The sequence below is a fragment of the Ixodes scapularis genome, unplaced genomic scaffold (genome assembly GCF_016920785.2).
Source record: "Ixodes scapularis isolate PalLabHiFi unplaced genomic scaffold, ASM1692078v2 PGA_scaffold0__279_contigs__length_252992795, whole genome shotgun sequence".
Classification (NCBI taxonomy): domain Eukaryota; kingdom Metazoa; phylum Arthropoda; class Arachnida; order Ixodida; family Ixodidae; genus Ixodes; species Ixodes scapularis.
The window spans coordinates 44123655-44129654 of record NW_024609835.1 but is presented as its reverse complement, the minus strand read 5'-3'; positions in this window follow the sequence as shown (position 1 = coordinate 44129654).

Below are 6000 nucleotides of genomic sequence, written 5' to 3'. Positions count from 1 at the left end.
CTACGCTGAACACCATTTCAGCTGAGGCACTGGATGGAAGTGCCCTACATTGTTCCTCACGAATGCTTTATGCTCTGCAGTGAGCTTCTTCAGCGAAGCAAAGGAAGTACTAATTACCTCGAATGTAGAGCAAAGCTTCGTCGTTGCAGCCGTTGCCTGCTATTCGAGAGATTTAGTAGATCTTTCCGATACCTCCGATACCCGCGATAACGGTACCCGATAACGATATGATGTATACGCAAAGACGGCGTTGAAGTATCGGATATCGCTATCGGAGTCATCGGACCGATCTACTAAAACTGTTCATTCTCTAAATTTCGAAGCTGTAGAAGTCATCAATAGCAAAACATAGTTGTAACAGTAAGGTGATAATAAAATAATAAATAAAGTTTGGCTCGATATTCTTCTTCCTTTGGTTCTGAACAGTTCGAGCCTCACTTGAGACGTTGGTGAATAAAAAAAAAGTTTCCTGTATATAAATATAAGTAATAAAAGAAAAAGAAGGACGCTCATAACAACAAGTAATTAGAACGTCGGTTAAAACGGAAATTAAACGCACGTCGCCATGTGTACTTTTCTTGGTGCCGTTCAAAAACGCACGGAGCACGAACAGACTGCAGTTTACTCCGGTGTTCTCCAGGGGCCCTAATCTGGACACTTGGCGAGAAAGTCGGCGAGAAATCTGACGGCTATGATTGGCTGGCGTCAAGGTCAAGTGCGGCGTCGGCCAATCGCAGCCGCCGGATTTCTCGCCGACTTTTTCGCCAAGTGTCCAGATTAGGGCCCCAGATAGGCGTCCACTGATGCCACGGGCAGCAAAGTGTAGAGTACTAAATAAGCCGCGCTATGGCCCAACTCACGAGTTTCACTCTCGCCTCAAGTCCAGAATATCAAGTCTACGTCAGCCACCATTATTTTTTATTGTAAAAATATCTGCTTGAGATGAGATGCGTCCTGCTTGGGCAAAACAGGAAGAAGAAGAAAGGAAGAATATTACCATTTTCTAAATGCTTGCAAAAAGCTGACTCACAAAAAAGGATAGGGTAGACGGAGCGTTGTCTCCTGTTGTGACATTATGAAAATGGCTGGAGTCACTATAACCGAGAAGGACATTGTTAATTCTTTTCAGTGCACTTACCGCCTCGAGCTTCTCGAAGAGGCGCACAATCACTTGGTGTCCTCCTCTCCCCGTCTTCGAGCGCCAAGAAAAAAACAAAGGGACTAAAAAAAAAAAAAATATATTTGCCCCCCCCCCCCCCTTTTTTTTTTTTTTCGCGAATTGTTCATTTGTATTTTTTGACATTGATATCAGGGTCTAAAAACAAAAAAGAGATTCAGGGGCTTGGTGTTGTAAAAAAAGGCTTTGCGGAACAGAAGAGTGCCAAGCCTCCCTTGCGGCTGCGCTGGTCGATTTGTGTGAAAGTGTCACTGCGCTCGACTTTACAAAAATGAAAAAAAAGAAAAAAAAAACTTTATTTAAAATGGGGGCGGGGGGGGGGGGGGGGTTGGTTCCGACAAAAAAAAGTAACGGATTACAAGGAATCCGTTACATAAAAAATGTAAGGGAATTACTTTAAAATTACTCTAGACAATATGCAATTATTCCGTTACAAAATTACTGATAAAAGTAAGAGATTACAAGTAATTTCGTTACTTGTAACAGATTACGTACAAGTCTGGGTAGAGTAAGCCGTGCTATGGCCCCACTCACGGATTTCACTCTCTCTTCAAGCCCAGAATATCAAGTCTACGTCAGCCACCATTATGTTTTATTTGTAAAAATATCTGCTTGTGATAAGAGGCGTCCTGCTGGGGCAAAACAGGAAGAAGAAAGGAAGACTATTACCATTTTCTAAGTGCTCGCAAAAAGCTGACTTACGAAAAGGGTAGGGTAGACGGAGCGTTGTCTCGTGTTGTGACATTATGAAAATGGTAGTGGTCACTATAACCGAGAAGGACATTGTTAGTTATTGTCTGTGCACTTACCTCCTCGAGCTTCTCGAAGAGGCGCACAATCACTTGGTGTCCTCCTCTCCCCGTCTTCGATCGCAAAGAAAAAAACAAAGGGACTAAAAAAAAGCGGAAATAACTCGCCCCCCCCCCCTTTTTTTTTTGTTTTGTTGTAGAATTGTTTATTTAGATTTTTTTGACATTTCATTTCATTTCCATTTATTTACTCTCAAGGCCGAAGCATTACAGAGAGGAGTGGTGAAGCAAAAAATAAAATAAATAGAACATGAACATGAACATGAACATAAACACAGCAGGGAGATTACAAAAAATGGTTGCAAATGGCGCTTTTGAAACGGTCGCTGTCGGTGATTGAAGCGATGGAGGCGGGGAGGTGGTTCCAGTCTGTGCAGGTTTTGGGAATGAACGAGTGGAAGTGCAAATTGGTGCGGCTGCTTGGGACGCCAACCTTGAACTGATGGTCGCTGCGGGAAGAAATGTACGATGGTGGCAGAAAGAGAGAGTCACTGAGTAGAGAATTGAAATGATAAACCTTGTGAAAGAGACAAAGACGAGATAGTTTACGACGCAATGAAAGATCGGGTAAGTTAAGATTAGATTTCATGGAAGTGACACTGGCAGTTCGAAAGTAAAGAAAATAAGTCGTTAGTAAAGGCGAGTAGTTGAGTTTCACATGAGTAATTTTTTCTGAAGCCGTGTTGATGCATACTAAAAAAAATTAGTTTCGAGGAAGGACACCATATGACAGTATATGACATGTTCCATGAGTTTGCACGGTATACTGGTTAATGAAATGGGTCTATAATTATTGGGACAATGAGTGTTACCTGATTTGTGCAGAGGAACCACCTTTCCCACCTTCCAGTCGTTCGGGAGCGTACAGGATTCTAATGATTGTGCAAAAATCTTCGACAATATTATAGATTAATACACTTCGGTGTTCTTTAAAAATTTGGGGTTAATGCCAAGAGGAAAGCTTCATATTTTGAATTAATTTTATTACGCCTGCCCAGTCAATAACTACTGGATCCATCGGAATAAAATCATAAACCGGAACATCGGGAAACATACATGGCGTGCTGTTAACAAACGACGATGAGAATGCAGAGTTTAAAACAACGCAGAAGTTTTCCCTAGGAACGACCGATTCGCTATCCGTAGCAAGTTCAATTGGTTTCCTTTCACTTCCGCTCACAACGTGCCAAAACTTATGCAGATTAGTTTCCAGTAGCGATGGAAGGGTTTGATTAAAAAAAGTATGTTTGGCGAGAGACAGTGCACGTGCGTACTCATCCTCTGCACAATGATAAGCTGCCCATCTTTCTGGGATCATTGATATCTTGGCTCGTCGAAAAAGGCGCTTTTTTTTGTTTGATAACCGTTTTAATGTTGGCGTATACCAAGGTGACTGTGTATTTCTAATTTTACGAAGGGGTATATAACGGCTAGTAAGCTCAGTTACTTTCGATTTAAACATACACCAATTATCTTCCAACGATTGCTCAGAAAATTTTTGAAGAAAATCTGATAAAAATATCTCAAGTTGATTATTAATCCCGGTGTAGTCAACCCTACTATAGTCTCTAAATACCTTTGAAGCTGCACATTTGCGAGGCGAACTGTTTGGAATATTAAAGTGAATGACGGAATGATCGCTTACACCTGCAAAAACTGAAAGTGATTGTACAAGATCTCGATGGGTAGTGAATACTAGGTCAAGGACAGTGGCACTTGTCGGGGTTGTACGGGTTGGACATTTCACGAGCTGAGTCAAGTTAAAATCCGAGCATGTAGTAAGAAAGGAATTGCACTCAAGAGAGCCGAAGCTTGCTACGGGAATAGGTGCGTCCCAGGAAACACCAGGGAAATTAAAATCACCAAGAACAAAAATGGGCAATGACGGATACCTTACGTGTAATGTATTCAAAGCATCATATAGATCAGAAGAAAATCCAGAAGGTGAATTAGGAGGGCGATAACAAGCGCAAAAAATTACATCCTTGTGGTTCAGACGAATGCGCACAGAAGTTAATTCTAGAGGCGAGGCAAGCGACACACCAAAAGAAACCAACTCGTCGTAAACCGCTATCAAAACGCCACCCCCAGACCGAGTTCCCCTGTCACATCTGTAGAACCGATACTTCTTTTGGCAATTTAAAATCTCACTATTATCTACTTTTGCGGATAGCCAAGTTTCCGTCAAGACCACAACATCAGCAAGACATGCGTCAATTAAAGAAGACAAGGCGTCGCGCTTGTTGATAACGCTCCTGACGTTACAAAGCAAAAAAGAAAAATCACGTACTAAGGAGGCACTGGACATAGTAGGCGAGGGAAGATTACGATCACCACCCCTCGCCGACCGCTAAAGTGGTGTGGGTGCACTGGGCGCACCCTCAGACCTTGGTGATTGTTGCATAAAATTACGGGAGGGTCGTGGTCGAGAGAGATCCGAGATCTGGTCTAGCTCTTGGTCATAAAAATAACACTTATCATTTACATACAACTTGTTATAAGTAAGTTTAAAGGTGGAACTCTGAGTCTTTCCAAATTCGATTAGGTTCCTTCGAGCCAAGCGCGTCGCAGGACAAAAATCTTCGCTAATGCTGATGCAATTTAACTTTAGCTTGGGTCTGAGCTGCATCACCTGGTCCTTCGTTTTAAAAGACGAAAATTTGACAATCACTGGTCTACATTTGTTTGCAAAAAACTGTCCCAATCTATGAGCACGCTCGACGTCAAATGACAGCGTGTTGGCAGTCAACTCAGCTGAACCCCTGTCGAAGCAGAGCGCTAACGCGTTTTTAACCTTTTCTTCCGCCTGTGACCACGTTTCAGACACACTGTCAGGAATCCCGTAGAAAAGTAGATTGTTTCGTCTGGATTGATCCTCCATTTCATTCAGACGTGAGTGCAAGGCGGCATTAACATTCCTCTGATCTCTGTTTTCCCGTCGCGGTGCATCCAGTTCACTCTTCATTGTTCCCGCTTTATTCTCAACAGACGTAAGTCTTTCCCCGATATTTGTAATTTTGTCGTCGATTGTTTTTTGGCCCTGTTTTACTTCATCAATGGAACTTTTTAACTCTGTTTGACCCGTCTCAAACCTTTGCGACCAAGAATTCAGTTCGTTCAACAGGTGAAGCATCTGCGTGAACTGGGCCAACTGGTCTGCGCTCATAGGACCAGGATTTGGTTCAACGTCGCCACAACAAAGAAGTGACCGAAAAAAAGAAGCGGAAGTCGCAACACGAGACTGCAAGTGGCGTGGGCAGGTCAGCAGCAATAAAAAACGATCGTCCGAACGGAAAGAATAGCAATTGTCAATTTTAAAACGTACCTGAACAAAAAGAAGGAACAACTTATTAGACATCTCGGCCTCGCTGCCGCCAACCTGCCCACTGAAGTAGTTGTCGAGATGGCACGTCTTTATACACTCGGACAGCAACGCTGATGTCCCACGTAGTCGCTCGGTGTCCCACGACACCTGGTAGTCGAAGATGACACTGGCCGTCGTCGAGTCACGGTAGGGTGAGGTGTACTGACTCGTCACCGCGCAACTTCCACGCGTGCAACCGATGGTACCCTCGAAGCAAAGATTAGTTGCTGTCGTATCAGTGGATTTTCCATGAGGCAGCAGCGTGATCTGAACAAAAAGAAGGAACAACTTATTAGACATCTCGGCCTCGCTGCCGCCAACCTGCCCACTGAAGTAGTTGTCGAGATGGCACGTCTTTATACACTCGGACAGCAACGCTGATGTCCCACGTAGTCGCTCGGTGTCCCACGACACCTGGTAGTCGAAGATGACACTGGCCGTCGTCGAGTCACGGTAGGGTGAGGTGTACTGACTCGTCACCGCGAAACTTCCACGCGTGCAACCGATGGTACCCTCGAAGCAAAGATTAGTTGCTGTCGTATCAGTGGATTTTCCATGAAGCAGCAGCGTGATCTGAACAAAAAGAAGGAACAACTTATTAGACATCTCGGCCTCGCTGCCGCCAACCTGCCCACTCACTGATGTTAGGG